The sequence below is a fragment of the Camelus bactrianus genome, chromosome 3 (assembly GCF_048773025.1).
Source record: "Camelus bactrianus isolate YW-2024 breed Bactrian camel chromosome 3, ASM4877302v1, whole genome shotgun sequence".
NCBI classification, from domain to species: domain Eukaryota; kingdom Metazoa; phylum Chordata; class Mammalia; order Artiodactyla; family Camelidae; genus Camelus; species Camelus bactrianus.
In genome coordinates, this window is record NC_133541.1 from 99,331,936 (window position 1) to 99,357,586 (window position 25,651).

At 50.9% G+C, this 25,651-nt stretch overlaps 1 protein-coding gene across 14 annotated transcripts in view; it reads left to right on the forward strand.

Moving 5' to 3' along the window:
* Window positions 1-25,651, forward strand: part of PSD2 (pleckstrin and Sec7 domain containing 2) — a 130,663-nt gene that overhangs the window by 39,925 nt on the left and 65,087 nt on the right. For 11 of the 14 annotated variants that reach the window (XR_012505660.1, XR_012505661.1, XR_012505659.1 and 8 more), the window contains 2 exons: window positions 506-591; window positions 2,867-19,734. The gene's annotated coding sequence lies outside the window, so the exon portion shown is untranslated. Of the gene's footprint in view, window positions 1-352; window positions 413-505; window positions 592-2,866; window positions 19,735-25,651 lie in introns of those variants that run through there. The other 3 variants (XM_074360766.1, XM_074360764.1, XM_074360771.1) reach the window with 3 other exon arrangements.

Genomic DNA, 25,651 nt, shown 5'->3' on the forward strand with positions numbered 1-25,651 from the left:
AGGCCTCCAGGATGAGCTCTAGAACTCCTCTGACTGGGCTGGGGCTGGAGGCTGAGGGAGGGACAAGATGACCTTGGGCTGTCCCCTGTGCAATGCTCCCATGTTCCCTAGGCCTGGATCATATTTCCGGCCCCCGGGGAGGGCAGAGAGGGCTAGTTGATGGAGGAAGCATGTGTCCTGGCCTGGGCAGCTGGACCTGGGGGCCTTGCCCCGGAACCTGCGGCCTTTCCTGCAAAGGGAATATCCAAGAGCAGGAAGGAAGGAAGTGGGGAGGGGGAGGAAGAGGGGGGAGGGAGAAAGGATGGGCCCCAGCTGGGACTGTGTTCTCTCTGGGACTGGCCAAGAAAATAGGACATCTGGATTGGCCTGGCTGAGAGGCTGTTTGTCTGGTCACTCTGGCTGGGGCTTGGATGTATGTGTGTGATGGTGGGGGTGGGGGTGGGGGTGGTGGGGTTGGAGAGAAAAGAGGATGGTCCCATCCTCTGTCTCCTCATCTGTGTAACAGGTACAAGGACACCCCCTTCCTGGGCAGGATGAGAGTAAAGAATGAGGTCAGAATGCGAAGTGCCATTGGAGCCTGGAACATAGTAGGTGAGTCATGCCTGTTAGTCCCTCCTCCCCGGCCTGGGCCTGACCTGTGAGACAATAGCTTGGGCAGAGTCAAGGACTGCCACTGCTGTGAACTCAGGCATTCACTCAACAACCATTATAGAGCACCTAATATGTGTTGAGGTTTAGGGCTATTGACCTGTATGGAGCCAGTCCTGCTTTCTCAGAGCCCGTCTGTAGTGACAGAAGAAGACAGGTTGCTGGGCAGTGATGGGGGAGTATGGGGCCTGTGAGAGTCCAGGGGAGGTGCCTGACTCAGCTTGGGAAGTGAGGGAAATCTTCTTGGAGAAGGTGATATTCTTATCAGGACCCAAAGGATGAGTATGCATTAGCCAGAAATCAGGGCTTGATGGGGAAGAGGATTCTAGCTGCAGGAAAAGAAAAGCAGGCCCCAAGCTCAGAGTTCAAGGAGGGCAGGGCTATGGCTGCAGCAGAGTGTATGGCAATGAGCAGTGGTGGGAGGGGAGGCAGGGCCTTGGGGCTCAGGCATAGAGCTATGGATTTTATCCTGAGGGCACTAGGGAGCCACAGAAGGTTCTAGGCAGGGGGTGGCATGGTCAGAGTGGAATAAGGCCCAATGGAGGGAACTCAGAGCTCCCACGACAACCTGTCACCTTCATGCCCTCATGTCCCACGGGTCTTCCATGAGGAGCAGCCAGGCCAGAGTGTCATAGCCCCGTAGTAACTCTTCAGACTCCCCTGCCCCGCTTCTTTGTCAAGGCTTCTTCCCTACCAGGGTATTATTTCCCTGGAGAAGCCAACACCATATGCTGACCATGAAGACGGCACAGGGAAGGATTGAGAAACCCTCAGTCCTTTTTCCTTTCAGTCCTTCCTTACTAATCAGTAAGCCAAAGGTAGGGAGTATTGGTAGATGTGCAGGAACCAAGTGAAATAAAAACAATTGAGTTTGTGCGGTGTTTCCACCCCTGAGGTAAAAATGAAATACATGTGCATACAAAATACAAACCATATAATTTTGATGATTCTGCATAAAAGTGTACTGTCCTTATATTTGCATTTAAAATTGGCATTGCACAATATAAAGGTGAAGGGTAAAGGTCATGCTAGTCAAAGGTGTTAATTTTTCTTTACTTAGAATGACATTAAATAGCAAATAAAAAACATCATGACAAGTTGAGAGATAGACCACATAGGAAAGAGAAAAGCGTTATATATATTAGTTTTATCCAACTATTTTATTTTTATTTTGAGACAGGGGCTGGTAATTAGATTTACTTATTTATTTAATGGAGGTACTGGGGATTGAACCCAGGACCTTATGCATGTTAGGCCCACACTCTACAACGGAGCTATACCTTCTTCCCATATTCAGTTTTATATTTGAGTGCCTTTAAAATTAGGCACTTTCTCCTTGCTTTTTGGACAAGAGACTCTGCATTTCCATTTTCTGCAGGGTCCTGAAGTGTAATGGGCTCTGAGTGGAAGACCCCCTCCATGTCTATTTTAGGATGGGGAGCTGTGAGAATGGGGACCAAGGCTTCCCTACTACTGGGTGTTCCCTCTGTGGTGCCGCCAGGGTGGTGGATAAGGCTCCCTGAGCCCAGGAGTGAAGACAGGAGATGGAACCACCTCCTTTTCTTTATATCCCTCCCAGCTGGTGGAAGGCCTAGGCTCTCCCTGGGGGTCCCGCTCTCCCCCTGTACCACAGTCCAGGGTTTAGGGCAGCACAGTCCCCTCAGGCTTAAAGATGATGCTGTCCTTGGCCTTGGAGGACATCTTCACTGACTACCAGGCTGCCATCCAGCCTGCAAGCTCCAGGGGGTCCCTGTTTCCCTCACCTTAAGACAGGCCTCCCCAAGGACAGGACCTGCAGAGGAGCCTCAGAGGAGGCTATTGTGAAGCTGGAGAGGGCTTCTGTCTTCCCTCTCCCAGCGCTGCCCCTAGTGGGTGAGGGCGAGGGGGTGGGTTCTCTCTCCTTGGCTTGCTTTTGGGAGGCAGTGAAGGGAGCAATGGAAACCCTTTGGCAGTGGTCAGCCAGCAGCCCAGGCCTGTAGAAGGCCCTGGCTCTTGAGGCAGAGGGAGTGGGCATGGGAGTGCAGCTAGGTGGGAGGGAAGAGCCTCCTCAGACTGGGTCTCTGAAGGGCTGGGGGAAGGCAGGCTGCACAGGGGCCGGGGGGCAGTAGGGGATGGGGGGTGGGGGGTAGTAAAGCCTCCCTCTGCACTGTTTGCCTCTGGCTCTAGTCCCACCAACTCACCCAAGCTCTCTGACTCTATTTCCTCTTTGATACCACAGGACAATGACTGCACCTGCACCCAGGACCACAGTGAACATTCTCTGAGCTAATGCATAAAAAGCATTTAGTGTCCCACATGGCACTTAGAGGCCACCATTCACAGGAGCTCACCTGTTGTGGAAGAGGAGGTTAGTGACTTGGTGGGGCCTCCTCCCTGCCACCAACAATGCCCTCCATCCCTTTCCCTCTCTCGAGTCCTCCTCTTTTCCTATTTACCCTGTTTCCTACTTCCTCTAGCTGTTCCTCTAGCATATGGCTTGTGCTCACCTCAGGGCCTTTGCACTTGCTGTTCCCTCTCTGCAGCTCTGGTCTCCCAGATGCTTGATGACTGACTATCGTTTCTGGGGTCTTAGCATAAATGTCACCTCCTCCAGGATGGTGTGCCTGACTGCCCCAGCTGATTTCTCCCTAGTGAAGCCATTCTACATTTCACTTGATAGGTGATAATTTTGTTTACTCATTTATTCAGCATCTTTCTCTCCTCCCTGCCAGGCTGTGGGCCTCAGGTAGGTGGACACCTTGTCTGTCTTGTTCCCATTGTCCTTGGTGACTGGCAGCACATAGTAGATGCACCTCACAGACAGAGCCCTGCTCTTCTGGAGTTCACTGTTTAATGAGTGAGGCAGGATTGAACAAGCAAAGAAAAGTTTTGATTTTTAAAAAATTTATTATTTTTAATTGTGGTAAGCTACACATAACATAAAATCAGCATCTTAACCATTTTTAAGTTTACAGTTCAGTGACATGAAGCACATTCGCATAGTTGTGCAACCATCACCACCATCCATTTCTGGAACTCTTTTCATCTTGCAGAACTGAAACTACCCATTAAATAATAACTCCCCATTCTCTGCATCCACCCCAGACCCTGGCTGCCACCATTCTATTTTTTTGTCTGTGCAAATTTAACTATACTCTATGTGGCTCAAATAAGTGGAATCATGCAGTATTTGTCTTCTTGTGACTGGCATATTTTGCTTAGAATAATGTCCTCAAGGTTCATCCATGTTGTAATGTGTGTCAGAATTCCCCTCCTTTTTAAAGGCTAAATAATATTCCATTGTATGTACATACCACATTTCATTTATCCATTCATCTACTGATGGACACTTGGGTTGCTTCCACATCTTGGTTATTGTGAATAATGCTACTATGAACATGGATGTACAAATATCTCTTCAAAACTTGCTTCCAGTTCTTTAGTGTATATACCCAGAAGTGAAATTGTTATTAATTCTATTTTTAATTAAAAAATTTTTTTTGTCAACTATTTTATTTTTATTTATTTAAAAACATTTTTTGGGGGAGGAGGTAATTAGTTTCATTTATTTGTTTATTTATTTATTACTGGGGGTACTGGGGATTGAACCCAGAACCTCAAGCTTGTTGAGCACACACTCTACCACTAAGCTGTATCTTCTCCCCTCTATTTTTAATTTTTTTGAAGAACCATCATATTGTTTGCTACGGTGGCTGCACCCTTTTACACTCCCACTAATAGTGCACAAGGGTTCCAATTTCTCCACATCCTCACCAACACTTGTTATTTTCTGCATTTTCTTTTTTTAGTAGTCATCCTAATGAATGTCAGATGGTTGTGATTTGTATTTCTCTAATGAACAGAATATCCATTTTGAAGGAGACATGTTTGGTGAGAATGGAGGGAGGGGAGCCTCTTAGCTCTGGTTTTCTGGAAGAAGGTGGCATTTAAACTGAGACCTAAAAGAAGGGAAGGAGGCAGCCATGGAGGATCTGGAGGAAGAACATTTTGGGGAGAGGAAGTAATAAGTACTGGGGACCTGCAGTGTGATTGAGTGCTGCCTGTTTTTGCTGGAGAAATAGTGAGTAATGGGGAGGGGATGGAGGTGGGAGATGTGGTCTGAGTGGGCTAGGTGATCCAGGGCTTTAGGCCATAGAAAGGAGTTTGTATTTTCAATTTACAGTAATCACTGGTTTCCTCAGGTTGTGGGCAGGAGGTGGGCCGAGGGGGAACACAGGGGACAGAGGGATGGCTGCTTGGAAAAAGGGGCTGACTGAGTGGTGATGTCCCTATGTGTGGGAGGGAAAGTGCGTGCCCACGGGCGCTTAGTGCTTGCGGGTGTGTGCCCGTGTGCATGTGTGCACGCGGAGGCCTGGGCATGTGGGTTTGCATGTGTGTCTGGACACTCCCAGAGGCCCTGGATCATTCTGTGAACTTCTCTCTCAAGCACTACTATGCCTACCTCCTTCCTGCCCACACTGGCCACCCTAGCCAGCAGGGCTCAGTGTTGCTTCTCGGGCTCCTACCGTTGGCCTGGAACCAGCAAGGAGATTCCAGAGCCATACCTAGGGTTGAGGCTGGGCTCTGAGAATGACGACAAAACTTTGAAGTTTTGAAGACCAGGGCATGCCTGCCAGAGACCAGGAGATGTCTCCATACCTCACCTTTGCAATGCATCAAGGTATGTGGGGGCCCCAGACTGGGTGAGCAGGGCCAGCTGCTGCAGTACCGACAAGGGCCGCGTGGGGACAGCCGAGGAAGCCGAGGGGTGGCGGAGGAAAGGTTGGGGGGTTGGGGGACATGGGCAGGCAGGTCTGGGGTGAACCTCTGCGGGGCTCTGCGGTTTGTTTCCGCCTCCGAGTGGCTGTGTGTGTGTGAGGAAAAAAAGGAAGCCATGAGCTCATCGCCATCCAGGGCATCTCATTTCATCCTCACAGCCACATCCTCATAGGCCCAGAGAAGTGGAACCACTTGCCCAAGGTCACTCAGCAGGGGATTCAGAGCAGGCCTGCTGGACCTCTCAGCCTGTGCCCTAACACTGCCCTACCCTGAGTGAGTTCATCTGCGCATGAGCTCTGGCTTGTTTATCTGTCTCTAGGGCCTTACCTCACCCCAAGTTTCCCTGCCTCATCAGGGCACAGTCCCTCTTGGGCAGGGCCAGGGCAGCCTGGGGAGGGAGGCTAGGACTTGAGACCCCTCCCAGAGGCCCCTGGGGAGGAGGCGTTCAGGGGTTCTGGGGTGAGCTCAGTTGTATGCCCCCATCACCATGGGAAAAACAATGTATAGCAACATCAGCCCCCTTTCTGATCTTCCCCTTGGCTGAGGGCTAGGGCAGCAGGGTTACGGGGATGATGGGAAGCTGGAAGCCTCCTCCTCCAGAAAGTCCTCCCTGATCACCCTCTCTGCCACCAATGTCAGAAATAGCATTTAAGCTCCTTTGACACTTCAGTCAGGGAGACTAAAAACTCACTCTGGGTTGCTCTAAGGGACTTCAGAGACCCTTAATCCATTCTCTTAGTCAGCCTAGAAATCTCTCTAACCCTCTTGACAACTGTCCATTTTGCTTGCACATCTCATGTGGCAAGGGGCTCGCTGCCTTAATGGGCAGCCCATTCCATTGTAGAACAGCGCCTTCTAGTGAGACCAAACCGGCCTGTCTGTCTGGTTGGAACTCGCTCACCCTGTGGAGCACAGAGTACGCACCCCTGTCTGCTGCACGCAGGCCCCAGCTGGCTTCAGAGAGGTCTGTGCCCTCTCACCCCCATGCCCACCTTCTCTCCAGCTTCAGTGGCCCCAGCACCCCATAAAGCACCTTTCTAGCCCTTCATCTCATGAGCAGCTCTCCTCTGGGTATACTTTGGATGAGAATGGCTGCTTCTGTAGTGACTGCTTTTTTCTCAATACACGAGAAAATATGGGTTTGTTGTAGGGAAATTAGAAAATACACACAAGGGAAAAACAGTCACAACCCCACCACCCAAAGACAAGCCCTTTTAGCTCCTTAGGAGTCTCCTTCCAGACTGACACCAATGCGTGTGTTAATAAAGCGCAAGGCAAAAGCTGGTGGTAGGAAGCCTTTTAGGGGAGAAAGGCAGTTATTGTTTAACTTAACATTTTGAAGGGTCATTTGGTTGTGAAGATAGGTCTGTTCTGGGAGGTTGAGGAAAGGAACAAAGAGAAGGAAATGATTCTGATAGTAAAGAAAGAAGTTTGAGTTTCCAAGGGCCATGCTAGAGATGAGGGGAAATGGTTCCGAAGCACTGCCCTCCCCACAAGCTCTCAACAATCATTCGCTCTCACTGTCCATCATCTTCGTCCTCCCCGAGCCTGGGGCTGGCGTCGTGGGAGTGGGGCAAATCCAGGTTCCAGTGGCAGTGGCCTCCTCTAGAATGGGGGAGCAAAGGCTGCAATCCTGACCCCCTGGGGGATGCCCCCCGCCTCACAAGATCAATCACACCATGAATGCTCCCCTTGCCCCAGGTATCAGTCAAGTTGTGAGTCCAGCGGGTGGCACTGGCCGTGTGAAGGAATAAGGGGTGTTCCCAAGAGACAGTACAGGGGAAACAGGACAGTGTGCAGGAGGTGAGAGGCAGATGGGAAATGGAGAATTTCATGGGAATGAGGAAACAGAGCCAGCTGTACTAAGAAGAAATTAAAGCTCCCCAATAACTCCAGGGATTGGGATGGGATGGGGTGGTGCACTGAGTACCCTGTGTCATGGGCTGGGACCTTTTTATTTATTTTTTTAACATTTTTTTATTGATTTCTAATCATTTTACAATGTTGTGTCAAATTCCAGTTGCACAAATTTTTCAGTTACACATGAACATATATATATTCATTGTCACATTTTTTTTCTCTGTGAGCTACCATAAGATCTTGTATATATTTCCCTGTGCTATACAGTATAAGCTTGTTAATCTATTCTACAATTTTGAAATCCCAGTCTATCCCTTCCCACCCTCTGCGGGCTGGGACCTTTAGTGAGGGGAATAACCCCAGAAACCTGCTTTTCCTTCTCAACTAGTTTATATATATAGAGAGAGAATGTCTTTCCATTTCAGCAAATATTTGTGATGTGCCATTTTAACTGCTGCAAATATTCCAGTGCATAAAGACTCTGTGATGTCTCTGACCACGCCCTATTTTAGGACATTTAGGACGTTTTGCTATCATAATTAATGTTTCAGTTAAAAGCCTTGTAGCTACATCTTTGCCCACATCCATGTTTAATTTTTTTAAGATACATTCCTAGCAACGGAACTGCTGGGTTGAAGAGCAGGGACATTAACGCTTTTGATACGTATTGACAAATTGCTCCCCAGAAGGTGGCGCCACTTTTGGCCCCTGATGGGTCACAGCTGCGTGAAGGTGCCCCTTTCTCCACCCCTTAACCATCAGTTGTCTTCTCTACCTAATATTTTAATATTACAATTTTAAACATACAGAAAAATTGAATACCTTTTATTGCGACACCCATCTAGCCACCACTCAGAATTGACAATTTACATTATACTGTGTTTGCTTTCTCATCGTCTGTGCATCTCTCTCCATCAGTTCATCTTCATTTTTGGATGTATTTCAAAGTGAGTTGCAGGTACACTTCACCCCCCAACACTTCAACATGCATATCACTAACTAGAGTTCAATATTTGTGTATGGTTCTTTGCTTTTTTGAGACAAAAACCTATATAATGAAATGCATAAATCTTTTTTTTTATTGAAGTATAGTTAGTTTACAATGTTGTGTCAATTTCTGGTGCACGGCATAATAGTTCAGTCATTCTTATACGTACATATATTCATTTTCATATTCTTTTCCACTATAGGTTTCCACAAGATATTGAACACAGTTCCCTGTGCTATACAGTGTAAACTTGTTGCCCATCTGTTTTATATATAGTAGCCAGCATCTGTAAATCTTGAACTCCCAGTTTATCCCTTCCCACCCTCTTCCCCCTGGTAGCCATAAGTTTGTTTTCTATGTCTGTGAGTCTGTTTCTGTTTTGTAAATGAGTTCACTTGTCTTTTTTCTTAGATTCCACACATAAATGATATCATATGGTAATTTTCCTTCTCTTTCTGGCTTACTTCACTTAGAAGGACAATCTCCAGTTCCATCTATGTTGCTACAAATGGCGCTATTTTATTCTCTTTTATGGCTGAATAGTATTCCGTTGTATAAATATATCACAGCTTCTTTATCCAGTCGTCTGTCGATGGACATTTAGGTTGTTTCCATGTCTTGGCTATTGTAAATAGTGCTGCTATGAACATTGGGGTGCATGTATCTTTTAGAATTAGCATTCTCTCTGGGTATATGCCCAGGAGTGGGATTGCTGGGTCATATGGTAAATCTATTTTAAGTCTTTTAAGGAATCTCCATACTGTTTTCCATAATGGCTGCACCAAACTACATTCCCACCAGCAGTGTAGGAGGGTTCCCTTTTCTCCACAGCCTCTCCAGCACTTATCATTTGTGGACTTTTTAATGGTGGCCATTCTGACTGGTGTGAGGTAATACCTTATTGTAGTTTTGATTTACATTTCTCTGGTAATTAGTGATATTGAGCATTTTTTCATGTGCCTATTGGCCATTTGTATGTTTTCATTGGAGAATTGCTTGTTTAGGTCTCCTGCCCACTTTTGGATTGGGTTTTTTTTTTTTTTTTTCTTATGAAGTTGTATGAGCTGCTTATATATTCTGGAAATTAAGCCCTTGTCAGTCTCATATTTTGAAATATTTTCTCCCATTCTGCAGGTTGTCTTTTTGTTTTGCTTGTGGTTTCCTTTGCTTTGCAAAAGCTTGTAAGCTTAATTAGGTCCCATTTGTTTATTTTTGCTTTTATTTCTATTGCCTGGGTAGACTGCTAAGAAATGCACAAATCTTAAGTATATCATTCGTTGAGTTTTGACAAATGCATGTACTTGTATACCCCAGCTCCTATCAAGATATAGAATATTTGCATCACTCCAGAAAGCCTCGTAGTTACCCCCTGACCCCACTGTTCTGGTTTCTTTCACAGTAGCTTAGTTCTGCCCATTCTGGACCTTCATAAGAATGGAGTCATAGAGTATCCACTCTTTTTCTGTGTCTGGCTTCTTTCACTCAGCATAATGTTTTGGAGATTCATCCACATGATTGCATATGTCAGTCGTTTGCTCCTTTTTATTGCTGGGTAGAGTTCCATTGTATAGATGTATAACAGCTTGTTAATCCATTCACCTCTTGATGGACACTTGGGCCATTTCCAGTTTGGGGCCATTGTAAATAAAGCTGCCATAAACATTCTTGTACAAGTCTTTGTGTGAACATATGTTTTCATTTCTCTTGCATACCTAGGAATGGAATTGCTGGGTCATAGTTTAGGTGTGTGTTTAGTTTTATAAGAAACTACTCGATCTTTTTACAAAGTTGTACCATTTTACACTCCCTCCAACAAAAGATGATCTTCGCCACTAAGTTTGAAGTTCAGAACACGGTGGGGTTGTCACCTCCTTGGTTTTGGGTGCTATACCTCAGTGACTACTGCTGAAGGTCATAATGACAGGGTTGGCTGAGTTGCCCTGGAAATCAACTGGACACCTTGAGCCATTTCTCATGGACAGATGAATGGATGGGTGCCCAGCCAGGTCTTCTTGACCCTGAACTTGTACAGTTACTTTGTTGGAATTTGATTTTTTTTCCATTTGTTCTCATTAAATTCAATTTTGTTCATTCTGACTTAACCCTCTGTCCAGTCCTGATAGTGATGAGATTAGCAAACTCACATATAGTTACCATATAACTCGGCGTGCTAACTCATTCAGACCTCAGAACAACCCGACTGGAGAACTACTATTATCCCTATTTTAGAGATGAGGAAATTGAGGCCCAGAGAGGTTAAGTAACTTGCCTATGTTGACTCAGTCATTAATGAGCTGGGAATAGAGCCTGGCAGTTTGGATCCAGACATCATGGTCTTAACCACTCACTCTGTTTCCTCTTTATGGCTTCAGATGTCATCTCCCTCCATCTTCCAGTCTCAGCAGGCTCAGTGAGCATGCCTCTAGGTCTTCATCCAGATTACTGGTTAAAAAACCAAATGAAGCCTATGGACCAGATAAGTCCCTAGGGCCAAGGACAGAGCTCAGTGGCATACCTCTGAAGATCTCCTCTATGGCATTTTATTTATCCATTTATCTATTAGACACTTAAGTTTCCACCTTTTGGCTACTGTGAATAGGCTGCTATCAAGCTTGTTAATTATTATTTCATAATTCCTGTCTCATCAGGTTCTTACCAACCCTTCCCACTAAGATGGCTCTTGTCAAGGTCTCCACTGACATCCATGTTGCTAAATCCAGAGGTCAGTTTTAAGCTCTCATCTCACTTGATCCATCAGTAGCATTTGACTTGGTCCATCTCTCTCCTCCTTGATGCTGTTTCTTCATTTGGTGACGGGATCCCACGCTTTCCTGCTTTTCTTCTACCTCTCTGGACACTCCTTCTGAGCCCTGCTTGTTTCTCCCTTTTCTCCCCTCCCACTTCTTCATATGGGAGGCCCTCAGGGCTCCTCTCCTGGCCTTCTGACACAGCCCCCACTCCTCCGCTCCTAGGTGGCCCCATGACCTCTCCTGAATGTCCATCTCCCGAATGTCCAGTACCCAGACCTTCCTCATGTATCTGGCTATCTGACATCTCCAGTTGGGTGGCCAACTGATGTCTCAGCCTCCACCTGTCCTCCTCAAACACGTTCTCCCCCGCTTCCCCTCTTAGTTCCTGGCAGCTCTATCCTTGCTGTTGTTCATGCTCTCACGTTTTGCTTCACTCTTGACTCCTCTTTCTCTTATATCCTACACCCAGTTCCTCATCTCATCTTATTGACTTTAACTTCAAAACATCTGGGGGGAGGGTTTAGCTCAGTGGTAAAGCGCATGCCTAGCATGCACGAGGTCGTAGGTTCAGTTATCAGTCCTGAACGGAGGGGATATTGGAACAGATTTGCCCTGGTCCTGCCATAGAGGACCTCTCAAGCTGTCAGGAGAGAAGGACAAGCACAGTGATGGGACAAGACAGACTGAGGGATCCTGCTATACTAAGCTGAGATGAATTGTACCCAAGGTTGGGGAGGGATGTAGGAAGGGGGAAGTCACCCCTATAGAGCTCATTTCCCAGCTGTCACTGCCCCCATCCACTCCAGTGCAGGCGGAAGGGTCCAGTTAAAGTACACACCAGGGACAAAATACACACCAGAGAGTGGAGTCTGGGCTCTTTTTTACTTGAGGTATGGTCTGCGGTAGGACACTTTCCTAGTTTCAGTGTCCTCATGAGTAAAATGGAATACATGATGTCCACCTTATAGGGTTGCTGTGAGGATGAAATGAGATAATGTGTGAAATGAGATAATGCCAAGAACTTAGCATGAACCTGGCTCACAGAACCGTCTTAATAAAAGCGGCTGCGGTTATTACCCGCGGTCTCCAAGCCGGTGGTTGCGCTTGGTAGTGTAGGTGCAATTCTCACAGATACCAGCAGGTGGCGCTCCGATACCATAAGATCCGGTTCCTGGACTGACTGCTTTCGGAAGGGCGCCGGAAGGGGTTGGGCGGGGCGGCTTCCAGCTTCTCAGCCAGTTAGACTGTCCTTCCCGGCTGCGCTGAGGAGAGATACCTGCACTCCCCTCAGTTCCAAGGAAGAGCGGGCCTGGGTCACCGTGGGATAATCAGTGATGCCTCAGTTTTCCGTCTGTATTGTGGAAGAGAATGGCTTTCGGGGACAACCAGAGCCAAGTTAAGGAAATACTCAGGTTGGTCCAGGTAAAGGACTTCCTGTACGAGCGAGCATCCCAGCACTGGTTACAGGCTGGTTACAGAGGGACTGCGACTGGACCTCGGGCGCAGCTGGGCCTGGTGCTGAGGCAGGGGGATGACTCATATGACCTCTATTCGCTTCCCTTCTGGATAAGAGAGATATTGAGAGAGAGAATCCTGGGCTGCCCAGCGCGGAGGACCCAGGACCGTGCGTGGCTCCGTGACGCGCGCGAGACGCTCTGGTAATCCCGAGTGCGGCCAGCAGAGGGAGGCAGAGAGGCTCGTGGGTCTCGCAGGGCTACCCTTCCATTCCCAAGCTCGCCCTCCCGGGACCTTCCCCGTTGGCCGCATCTCCCCGCGTCTCCCCAGGCCGGACTCAACACGTCTCGTGTCCCTTCGCTTTGAAAAAGGCTTGTCCTCCTCCCTCCGGCTGGGCTTCCTGGGGCAACACTGGGGTGAGGGCCGGCTTTAACCCTAACTCTGTGAGCCCCAGTTGAGCCCTATCCTCTGGGCCTCAGTAACCTGGATGAGGTCTACTGGCGACTGTAATCCTAGCAGCTCTAATTTCCTGAGATGGGGTGATGTTAGCTCCCCAAGGGTAAGGCTTTGAGTGGCAGAAGGAGATCCTTTCCTTACCTCCCCCCCCCCCATTAACCCAGGCCTGGATGGCCAGCTGGACCTCCAGAAGCAGGCGAATGTACCCCATCTCACCCTGGCCAGTTCCCGGCATTCTCCTGGATGGGCTCCCAGAGGTCCACAAAGGCTCTCAGACAAAGTTCTGGGCCAGGCTTTGCCTGTGCCCTGGGCCTGCAGCCGGCTGGCTCTAAACACCGCAAGTCCCTGGCACTCCTTGTGGGGCTTTGTCCACCAGCCCTGGACCAGTGCTGGCAGGGCCACACTTGCTGGGGGAGGGGATGGGCCAGGCAGCTGTCAGAGCCTGAGCAGTCTCCCTTCCCTCTTGCCCATGGCCTTGCTCTCCTCCAGGGGACCTTCCTTCTACCCTACCTTGCTGAGACGGTGCCCTGCCTTCTCCTTTGGGCTGCAAGCTCAAATTGTCACCTTCTTCAGGGGCCTGCTCATATTCTACTACTGATTTGTCCACTCATCCATCCATCCATTCAGCACTTACTGAGCTCCTACTACACTCCAGGCCCTTACTAGATGCTGGAGGTCCCCTAGTAATAAGATTCACAGTCCTGGTGAGATTGTAGGCAGGAGACTAGTAAAACCCATACCTAAAATTTGATTTCATCTTGTGGTAAATAGAGTGAAGCAGATAAGCAGCATTCTCTAGGAAGCTCCACCTACTGGGATATTTCCCTTGGAAAATCGTCTGTGCTGTGGAGAGAGGGACTTCGTCTGAGTCCTGCATGCCCCCTCCCAGGGCCTGGCAAACAGGCGCACAATAGGTGCTCAGTAAATGTTTGTTGAAGGAATGGATGAATCTTTACCCTCACAGCCAGGGGCTGCCAGCAAGAAGGGTCTTTCCACCGTACACTCCCTCCTAGTTAACACAGGAGTGGCAGGTAATGTTGGGATGTACAGGTGAGACCCTGAGGCTCCCAGGATTCCACCTCTGGCCACTCTGGCCCCCTGCCCTACTCCTCACCACATGGCTTCCCTACCTTGGGCCCAGCCAGAGTCCAGGGGCTATGCGTGGATTCCACCATGATTGCTCAAGCATCCATTCTTGGGCTTTATCACCTTTTGGGTGCCTCCTGTGTGCTGGCCCTAGGGTCAGGAGGATCTGGGGACCCAGAGAGGAGGGAGAAGGGACCTTGCTCTCCTGGATCATCCAGTCCAGACAGTAATGGCCAGTGTGTATGTGCCGTGATGGAGGAAGACCATGGCACTGGGGGCCCGGAGAGGTGTGTGCCCAGCTTGGGGACACCTCCTCAGAGAGACCTCCTTTGATTACCTGGCTGAAGGAGTTCCCACCCTTCCAGCTAGGTGCAGTCACAGCCCCATTTTTTCTGTTTATTTGTTTCAAAGCACTTTTTTAGTATCTGCAGTTATCTTCTGTCTTTGTCTGTTGGTGTGTTCATTATCTGAGTGCTTACTGGGGGCCTACAATGTGCCAGGCAGTGTTCTAGGCCCTCAGGATACAGAAGTGAAGGAACAGATTTCCTGCCCTCCTGGAGTTTATGGTCCAGTAATGGTCGTGGTGGTCAGGAGACAGACAATAACTAGAATCAACATGTAGTATACAGATCTGTGTTATGGAGGAAAAGAAAGCAGGGAAAGGGAGAGGTGGGTGAGGGAGGGGGTAGTATTTAGGTAGGGTGGTCAGGGAAGGTGATATTTGAATGAAGAGCTGAAGTGGGTAAGGGGTGAGTCATGCAGCTACCCCAGGGAGGAGGGTTTCAGGCACAGGGATAGCAAGTGCAAATGCCCTGAGGTAGGAATGTGCCTGGTGTGTTAGAGGAAAAGCGAGGAGGCCAGGAGAGGTGTGAGGTCAGAGAGGTGACTGGTGCCAGATAATGCGGGACTTTGTAGCCAGTGTAAGACTCAGCTTAAGGCTTAATGACCAGAGAGTCATTTGAGGATTTGGAGCAGAAGAATGACATGATCTGACTGCCGCTGAACAGGATCCCTTTGGCTGTGGTGTTGGGAATGTTGGTTGTGTGGCTGTGTGGAAGCAGGGGGAGCAGTTAGGAGGCTACAGTAATTATCCTGGTGAGAGAGGATGGTGGCTTGAGCCAGGTGGGGCAGTGGGGTGTGAGAGAAAGTGAAGCAAAGATAACTCTCAGGTTTCCTGCCTGAGCTGATGGAAGGATGCTGGTGGTGACATTTACTGCAAAGAGGAGGCTTTGGTTGGGATAGGTTGGAGCTGCTCTTTGGACATCCCAGTGGACACTTCAGACCAGCAGTTGGGCTTGGGGGTCTGACCTCAGGGGGTTAAGTTTGGAGCTGGAGAATCATTAGGGTTTAGATGGACCTTGAAGCCAAGGTGGGCTCAAGGTGGGAGAGCGAAGGGGAGAAGACAGAGGACAGCCCTGGGGCGCATCGGCATTTGGAGGTCAGGGAGGGGAGGAGGAACCAGCAAAAGAAAATGAGAAGGCATAGCCTGGAAAGTGGGAGGGAAACCAGGGTAGTGTGGTTCTGGAAGCTGAGGGGAGAACATATTTCTCTGGGGGGTGTGGTGTGGTGGTGATCAACTGTGTCAAATGCTGCCAATAAATTAAGATGAGGTCTGAGAATTGACTTTTGGATTTGGCATCATAGTGGTCACTAGGGACCAGGCCTTAGTCGTCTGTCTAGTCCCTTTGTACAAATGTTAGAAAGAAGTGGCCTCTCTGTACCTCCCCTATACAGGTGGACCCGGCTGTGCAGGCACACAAAAGGGAGACACCTCAGTGTAAGTGAAAAGGTGTCCCTCTCCCAGCCAGAGGTAGCCTTGAACTAGGCACACAGCATGGTGAGAGGACAGCAGGCTGGATTTCAGCTCCCTCTCCACTCCTTAGCCCCTCAGGCACCCTTGTGTGGTGCCCAACCTGTATGTCCGTATTCAGCAGCTGTATTGGTGACTTTGATGAGTAGTGTCAGTGGAGTGAGTGTGGATGAGGAATGAGAGTCAGATTGGAGTGTGTTCAAGAAGGAATGGAGTGGGGGACAGTATAGCTCACTGGTAGAGTGTGTGCTTAGCATGCATGAGGTGCTGGGTTCAATCCCCAGTACCTCCATTAAAAATAAAAAGTAAATAAACCTAATTACCCCTCCCCCAAAAAACCACCAAACAACAGCAACAACAAAAAGTCCCCAAAATAAAAAAAATTTAAAAAAAGAGGGAATAGGGGAGGAATTGGAGAACATGGCCAACTTTCTCAAGGAGCTTTGCTGTAATGGGGAAAAAGAAATGGGACAGTAGCTGGAAGGAGCTGTAAGGTTGAGAGGAACTAGCCAAGTGGGGGTGGGTGAAGGGGAAGGCATCCCAGGCAGGGGACCAGCATAAGCAAAGTGAGGTCATTAGGTCTGGTTAGTGTGGAGAGTCAGAGGTCCTGGAACATCACATTTGAGGTGGGAGGTGTCAGGAGAAGATACTGGACAGGTGGCCTGAAGCCTTTATCTTGGGGGTGGGGTTGGAGCATGGCTGGGCACACAGCAGGTGCTCACTGAGCAACCTGGGATTGCCTGGAGAAGCCCTTCCCAGCCTCTCCTCCCCAGGCCTCAGTCTTCCAGCTGGCACTTGGGAAAATTGGGTGTTTCAGGTGTTCTCTGAGCCAGTGATGGACCCAAATGCTTTCCCCAAATGCTTGGTAGGTCTCAGGTCTTGGCCTCGTTTTCTCCCTAGATGCCCCCACGCTGTTCAGGCTGAGGAAGAGCAGGAGGCCCTGCCTGGGCCTAGGGAGGCAGGAGGTCAGGTAGAAGGATGACCCTGGGAATGGAGGCCATGGCAGAGGCTGTGGTGGGCTGAGTGGCTGGGAACTGTGTCCCCTGCCCCTTTTCAGCCTCCAGAACCTGCCTTCCTGAGACTCATCCTCAGGAGGAAAGGGAAGTTTCTTGGAGGAATGAGAGAAGCTGTGGCTTCTTTCCCTGCAGGGATGCTGGGGAATACAGTGTATTTTGGCTGCTGGGTGGGACGATGCTGGCTTTGTTCTCTTTCAAGGCAAAAGTAGCTACAAGGAGTAATAACAATGACCCTCTCTTCCATGCCCATGGCACCCAAAGCACTCTCCTCACAAAGAGCCCACCTGTGGCCTTGTGACAATCCTTTGAGCCCTTTGAGCTAGTTCCACTTGACATGGGAAAATGAGGGTCAGGGAGGGGATATAGCTGCCCGTGGCCACATGGCCGGGAACCAGCAGTGGCCAGACTAGAACCCACGTCTCCTGGCCCTGGCCAGCTCATGCCCATTGCAGCAGGCTCCTGGAATTTCAAGGGCTGGGAAGCAGACCCAGGCCAGGGACTAGGTGCTGTCTACCAGCCTGGCCCAGATTAAGTGGGGAGACAGCTGGTTTTCCTTTTCGCATATATTTATTAAGCCATACTGAGTGTTAGGTGTTAAGGATACATTGTGAACAAGGCAGACCATGCCTTCAGGAGGCTCAAAGTCCCTCTAGGTGGACAGAGATTAAATAATTGATTCCATGATTAGGTCCCTCATTACAGTGGGAAGAGCCGTGGCCTGTTGGGTGCATCTGTGGGCCAGGTCCTGGGTGGGTAGGCACTGAGCACATCAGCTCCTTTCATCCCTGGCCCAGCCCCACAAGGAGGGCTGTGACCATCCTCATTGGGTAGATGAGGAAGTGGAAGCTCGGAAATGTGGTCCAGCTGTGACTTGAGGTCATGGGTCCTGAGGATGGGGAGCAAAGCCCTGGCACTTCCACTTCCCCCCACAGCCCCTGCTGCTTGCCAACTGCCACCCAGCCCTGCCTCCAGGAAGCAGAGACTAGAATGTAGAGGGCAGGACAGCAGGGAAGCCCTCTGTGCCCTTCAAGAAGGCCCTGGCTTCCTGCAGTAGAGTGGCCCCCTTGTTTCTGGGCTCCAGAATGCCCTAAGTTTTGATGGGCATGAAGGGGTGTGGCCAGAGTTCCCTCTCAACTGCCCAGCTGTGTCCGCAAGATCAGACCTCGTGGCTTATGCTTTTGGAGTCTGTAAAACAGGTTGTAGGATTGTTTTGAAGGTTAAATATAACATGTGGAAAGCATTTAGTGAGGACTCTGGCACATGGTAGATGCACATAGTTAATAGCAGAAGTATCACCATGGTGATTGAGACCCCAGCTGTGGCCCATCTGGAAAAGGGAGGAGACTGATCATAGCTCAGACCCTGTACCTCCAGTTACTGCCACTTGGGCAGCTTAAACACCCCTCTCAGGTCAGCAATTCTCTCTTCTCTCATCCTCTTCTCCCTAAGAAGAGGGTCCCTGTCTGTGTGTGTATGGGTGGAAAGAAGATCAGAGAAAGCCTCATGGAGGAAGAGGCATTTAAGAAGGGATTTGAGGATTGAGTAGGAGTTCATTGAGCTCAGCAGGATCAAGGCCTGACCAGAGGGTGGAACACCTGCACAGGTACAGAGGTGGGAAGGAGCTGGGTGTAGTGAGCAGCCCCTGGGTAGGGCCTGATTCTAACCTGATCTCCCTCCTCTGTGGGAGGTGGCCTGCCCACCTGCCCTGCCTCCCCACAAGTCCTGGTCTCCCTAGATCCCTGTGGGTGTGGGCCCTTCATTTTCTCTCTGAGAGGTGGAACCTTGTCCTGTAAGAGCCTTACAGCCAGGAAGTAATTTTTAGTGTTTAGCTCAGGTTCGATACTGTCAACCGTCTTCAGAGCTAGGGTCCTGGAGGCGGGGAGGGCTTCAAAGTGGTGACTAGCAGGGCCTATGTGGCAGGTTCCTGGGGAGAGAGTTTCTGCAGCCCCGAGTGCTGGGCCCCTGACCTGGCAAAGGGATTCTGCAGCCCCTCCCTTCTACCCGCCTCAGGGTCTCTCTCCTTTGTCCCTCTCCTCTGCACCTGTCCTCACTGCACTCCTTCCAGCTCTGTCCAGGCCTATCTTCTCACCCCATACCCCAGGTCTTTCTGTCCCTCTGTCTGTCTCTGTAGGTAGGTAGCTAGGGCTCAGCCTCCCTCTCTCTGAGATTGTCCACCTTGGTCCCTTGCACTCCTCGCTTCTCTTGGCCTGATTAGGTCTCCTGGGCGGGTGTGTGTGTGTGTGTGTGTGTGTGTGTTGGGGGGCCGTCGGTAGAGGCAAGGAATCAGACCACAAGCAGACCAGGGGAGGAGGGCAAGGATCCGCTCCCGCCTTCACCCCGAGGAGGACCGAGCGGATCCTGAGAGCTCAGGGTCTGTGGCCCGAGGGTCCCGCCGAGGGGGTGGTGTTGGGTCTGGCAGGCTGGCCCGGGGTTAGAGGACAGCTGGAGCTCGGCTGGGCTAGGAGGGGGGCGGGACCTCGCAGCGCTCCCCTCCCCCACTTTCTTAAAGGGCCGGCGCGGGCCGGTGCCGGACCGGCTGGTCGTGCCTTCCCCGCCGGGTCACGGCGCACGGTCGGTCCCTCAGTGCAGAGCGGCAGGCGGGCCGGCAGCCTGGGTGGCCGCTGTCGCCTCCCGGCTGCGCTCCCCGCGCGCTCCGCCCGCAGTCTCCCCCCTCCCCGCTCTTCCCCGCCCTTCCCGCTCCTCCCTCCCTCCTTCTCTCCTTCCTTCCCTCCCTCCTGCCGTCCGTCCCCCCATTTCTGCTCAGCTTCTCCACAGCCGCGGCTCTCACACCTGAAGGGAAGGATAGAAGCGGGCGCGGGAGCCCGGACAGGCGGCGGCGGAGTCGGACGGCGGCCTCCGCATGGCCCCGCCGTGAGAGGCTGGACCCAGCGCCTGGGAGCAGGAGCGGTGAGTGGAGCCACGGGACCACCTTGTCCCCAGGGCCCGCGTACTCTGGGGCCCCGCCCCTCCCGAAGCCGAAGCAGGGCTGGGGGCCGGGGATGGGGGTGCTGGGGTTGGGGGAAGCATGCTGGGTGGCGGGCGCCGCCCTCCGCCCTCAGTGCCCGCCTGGGTCTGCTAACAAAGCTACGTTTTGAGATCAATTCCTTGGCGGTTGGAGCATCCAAAGGATACGGTTGTCATGGAGATGGGGCCGAGAGAGGAAGCCTGGGCTGGCCGGGTCTGGGCCAGGGAGAGAGGACGTCGCTAGAGAGCCCCAGGCCAGCCTGCGGGGAGGGTCAGGGCTGGTGGCCCAGTTGTCTCCTGATCCTCATCTCCTCTTCGTTTGTATAATCTGAGTGTATATGTGTGCGTTGATGTGGTGCCAGTGGGAGCTGGGTGGCCAGGGACCCCGGGTATTGAGTGTGCGGCCTGCTGGCAGCCACCTTTACCACGGAGCAGCTTTGACGATTTATTTCTGTTTCCAGTTTCCCAACTTTGACAGCCCGGCTTAGCGGCCAGGCCTCAGCGGCTCTGAGGTCTGCTGCTGGAGCAGGGCTTGCATGGGGGGCGTGGCAGGCAGCAGGCAAGGCCAGGAGGCACATAATGGCTGTGGCAGCCGCACGGAGGGAGGGGTCCTTGGAGTCGCTGCTTGGGTTGGGGTGGGACAGGGAGTCCAGATGTGGGGACCACCCTGCCCAGCTGGTCCCCTCCTAGGATGAGGTATTCCGACTCTTGCTGTCTCTGGAAGATCTGGGAGCTCCCTGAGTCAGAACCCGGGGCATTGTCTCTGCACAGGCCCAGGGGACCACTGCCTCAGCCCATCCCTTCATCTTAGGGCCATCTTGGGGGGCCCTGGCAGAAAACTGGGGGCAGAAACACCAGCCATAATGGAAATGGTTCTAAGATTCCTGGCAGGCTCAGGATAAGCCAGACTAAACTTAATGGGTGGGTGAATGGGGAGTGGTGAGAGGGTTCAGGGTTTTGGCCAAGGCAGATGGGTAGCCTGGGTCTGAGAAGAGGCATTTTGATTTTTTTGGGGTGCTCCAGGCCCTTCTTCCAGACCCTGGAAACAAGAGCTACGTTTTGGGGGATACTCAGGCAGCTAGAGAGAGAGTGGGTAAGGGGCATTGGGACCACCTCCAAGCCCACTCCCTGGCTCTGGGCAGATATAGTCATTCTTCCACCTGCTTCCTTGGGAGGTTAGGAGTCCTTCCTTCCAGAGAAGCAACAAGTTCTATGACCTGTGATCTCTGAATCAGTAAAATGGGCTGGCTGCCCTCCCTTACCCACCTCCCATCTCTGGAAGAGAGATCTTCCCTCTTAAGAGCCTCTGTCCCCCAGCATATAGTGAGAGGCAGTGGCTTTTGAATGGGGCTATTGGAGTTTGGTCCTGGTGGAAACATGGCACAACCCCAGGTTGTGGCCTGAACCAGAGGATTCCCTGACATTGGGATGACTATGTGGGTGGTGGCCCACCTAAACGTAAAAGGATGCCTGGAATGTCCTTGGAAGGCTTTCCCTAGTTGGTGCCTTTTGCAGGGGCTGAAGCCTCAGTGCTTGGTGATTAGTACCTTGTAGTCCCAGGAGTGCTGTGTGCCAGACACGAGGTTTCCCTCTTGCTGCTTGTCCTGGTCTGACAGCTATGGGGTGTGTGCTCTCCTGGCTAATCTGACCCTCAGTGTTTCCTGAAGAGGGGAAGCCAAGTTAGCTGGAAAGAAGGACTTGCTGTTCTTGGCAGGACTGAGAGAGGAGTAGGGGGCCATTACCTTGCCCAGCTTCCATGTGTCATGCACTGCCACTGTGCTAAGTACTCATACACGCAAAAGCCTTTAGAAGGAGGTACACCCATCATTTCCATTTTGTGGAGGAGGATTCTGAGGCTCAGGGAAAAGTTGCTTGTTCAGAGTCACCTAGTTAGTAAGTAGCAGACTCAGGATTTGCATCTGGGCAGAACTGTCTGAAGCTTGGACCTATGTCCCCAGTCTCGTTCTGTTTTTCTTGCAAGTGCAAGTTAGGATGGAGGTGGGACTGAGCACTTTTTCATCTGGAGCAAGGGGATGAACTTGGGGAAACTGGGGCACTAAGTGGGGGTCTTCTAAGGGAGCTGGGATTGAGGCATTCCCATTCCGGACGTCAGCTGCAGGAGAACGACACTACCTCTTGCAACAGACGATGCTCTAGACATTCTTTGCCAGATGGTCTTTTCCAGGAAAATCTGTTTTGAGCGGCATCTTATGTCTGGGGCTCCATATTTAGCCTGGCTCCTCACACGGGAGGATACACTCAGGCTGTCACCCCCCAAGGAGTGTTTTGGTGGGCTGGGCCAGACCCAGCTCCTTGCCACGGCTCAGGCAGAGGTGGCACAGCCCTCTCCTCTGACTCCTGCTCCATCAAGCCGGGCCCTGAGCTCCCCTCTTTAGTGTCTCCCTCCACTCCTTTCCTTCCCCTCTTTAACTTTTGTTTTGTCAAATCTGATCACCTGATTGTATAACAAACACCCACCTATATACCCTTCACCTAGAGACCTAGATTTGCCAGTTGTTGACATTTTGCCCACATTTGTTTCTCTCTCTCTCTCTGAAACTTTTGAAAGTTGCAGATTTAATAGCATTTCAGCTCTAAATACTTGAGCATGGATTTCCTGAAAAAAGGACGTTTTTCTACATGATGACTATACTGCTAATCATACCCAAGAAGTTTAATGATACAATCTAATCTCATATGTAATCCATATTCAAATCTCTCTAGTTGTCCCTGTAATGTCCTTTATAGCTTAAAAATTTTTTTTTGATCAAGGATCACACATTGCAGTTATGTCTCTTTAGTCGCCTTTAATCTGGAAGAATCCCCTGCTTTTTTTTTTTTTTTTGCTTTGATGTCTTTTATGACATTGTCAATTTTAAAGAGCCCTGGTCAGTTATTCATGTTGAATGGCCCACATTGTGAATTTGTCTTATTGCTTCCACATGAGTTGATTCAGGTTAAACATTTTTGGGTGAGACTGTCCCATAGGTGATGTCGCATCCTTCTCATTGCCTCCCATCAGGAGGCACATGTCATTAGCTTGTCCTATAATAGGTGGTGCTAAGTTAGGTCGCTTGGCTAAGGAGTCCCTTTGTTTCAATCCCATCTCTCCCTCTTCCTTACCTCCAGAAGCTTCATCCACGCAGCAGGTCAGCAAAACTTCAGACCATGCGCTGGAGAAGGGTGATTAAGCAGAACACTGATGGGCCTTCAAGGAGTTCACAGCCCAAGGGGTGGGGGTGGGGGTGAGCCCCAACTCAGGGCAGGTGCTGTCAGAGGAGGAAGAGGCCCTGAGACAGCAGTGAGGGGCACAAGGTGCAGGGAGAGTGGAGGGAGTTGGGGGCAAGACAGGAAGAAAGGGGGTGGGGCCCGGACCACAGTTGGCCTAGAATGTGGGCTGACAGCTGGCCATTTCCCCAAGGGCACCGAGAGCTAATGAAGGGTTTTAAAGAGGGAAGTGATGAGGAGATGTGAATGTTGGAAAAAGTGCTCTGAGGAGGATGGTGTGGACTGGCAGGGCCAGTGTGGTGAAAAAGAGACCTGTCAGGCGGCCATGACGTGGTCCAGCACAAGACGCTGGTGCACCGGATTCCAGGCTGCTGTGAATGGTGCGCAGGGAATGCACGGGGTGGGGGTGGAGTTGGCGGTGTGGTGACCCTGCTGGGACTGGAGTGTGGAAGGTGGGGAGCAGAGAGAAGGGATGCAGTAAGGAGAGACTTAGAGGGCAGAATGACAGGCACTGGTGTTGAGCCAGTAGTGGGGAGAGCTGTCATGCAATGGCTTGGGGAGGATGGTGGAGAATGCAGTTTTGAGTATGTGAGGTCTAAGATACTTTCTAGATCAAAGAACAGTGTGTGGGAAGCTCATTTCCCCAGGTCTTGGTGAACACCTGTGGCCACCCTCTCAGAAGCTCATTTTGGGATGAGGGCAGAGGGAGGGCTACACACAACCCACAGCCAGGAGCAGATGGTGGGCTTTTGGCACCAGCAGGGGAGGGACTTTGAACAGGGGCACGGGCCGGCCCAGAGGCAGCTGCCACTAGAAGAGTCAGGATAATCTCTTGCTTGCAGATCCCCCAACTCCCTTACCTCATTTTGCTTCTTGATACTGGCTTGGCAAAACCCCAACCCTGGTTAGTCCAATGCCTGGTCTCCTCTACCTGGGCAACTGAGTGGGGCTGAGAAAAACCACTGCCCTGACTGGTCTCACTTTAAGTTTGAAACCGTGAATTCCAGGAGGGTCCTTATTGCTGTCCTGCAGTCCCACATGGGTCCCAAGTCCATCCCGTCTCCTCTACTTGATGACTATTTCGTCCTTTCTTTTCTCCCTTCAACCTTAGCCCCACCCCCACCTTCTGCAATCCTCTCTCACTGCTGATGACGTTGCTTCCTACTTCTTTGAGAAACTAGAAGACTCAGAGCTTCCTCAGACTCCCAGTGCTACGTTCACCCATGCACTAGCATCTGTACCCACTGTTCTGCCATCCCCTGTCACTGTGGGTGAAGTGTCCCTGCTCCTGGTTTAGGCCACCCTTCTACTTGTTCAATAGATCCGTGTGCAGTAGAGGGGGAACCTATAATGCAGGGGGGGCACACTGCTCCAGCACATGGCCCCGCCTGCACTGTAGGTTCCCCCTCCACTGGATCATTCCATCAGCAGCTATCTTGCTGTTTGTTTCTCCTACCTTAAAAGATGCCTCTCATTTTCTCCAGCCAGCTACCATGTGTCTCTGTGCTCCCCTTTATAGCAAAACTCCCCAGAAGTGTTGTCTAGACTCACTGTCCCATGTCCTCTCCTCCCACTTGATCCCGCTCCAGTTGGACTGGTACCCGCTTCCACGCCACTGATTGCTCTTCTCAAGGTCACCAGTGATCTCCATGCTGCGGCACCCAATGGCCAGTTCTCAGTCCTCATCTGCAGCATTTGACACATTCAATCTCTCCCTCTTCCTTCAAATACATTCCTTGACCTGTAGGACACCCATTCTCCTGTTTTTATCTGACCTTGTGGGTGCTCCTTCTCAGTCTCCTTCTCCCTCCCTCCACCCCATGATATTGGAGTGCCTGGGCCTCAGCCTTTGTGTGGCTGCTCTTCCTCACCTGCATTCAGTCCTGTGCTGATCTCACCCAGTCCTGTGGCTTTAAGCACCACCTACATGCTGCCAGCTCCCAAATTTATGTCCCAAATCTATGTCCCAAATCTTGACTTCTCTCCTGAGCTCCCATAGCCCACTCAGCATCTCGACTGCCATGTCTACTGGACACCTGAAACTCAACTTGTCCAAAGCTGAGCTCCTTTCTTCCTGATCTTCCTTCTCAAGCATGCTCCACCCAGTCTTCCCCATCTTTCTGGGTGCTCAGGGTCCAAAAGCTGGTGTCATTCCTGACTCCTCTCTCTCCTGTCCCATGTACTGTTCATCAAGGGGTGAGGCTTTCATCAGCCCCTAGGTCCCCCATCAGTGGGCTGTGGCTGAATAGGAGGGCCAGTTTCAAAGATGAGGACAGGGAGGCGATAGTGGAATGGCCTGGGACAGACCCTTTCACACCAGTCAGCCCCAAGGAGACCACAACCTTTGTCAGACCCTGTGCTGAAGTCCTAAAGGAGAGACAGGAGAGGACAGGGGAAGAAGAGGGAGGGAGGGGAAGAGGGGACTCAGCAAGGGAGGGGTTAAGTGGAGCTACAAATCAAGGGGTTGGGTAGAGGGTGGGGAGGAAGTTCACAGGGCAGGAGTCAGAGAGGAAGAGGGGGTGTGGACAGAGAATGTGAGGATCTAAAGAGTGTGGGATAAGTGAAAAGTGGTCAGGGAGAAGGGAGGGTGAAACTTCTTGATTCATCTCTCCTGGCTGTTAAACCAGACTAG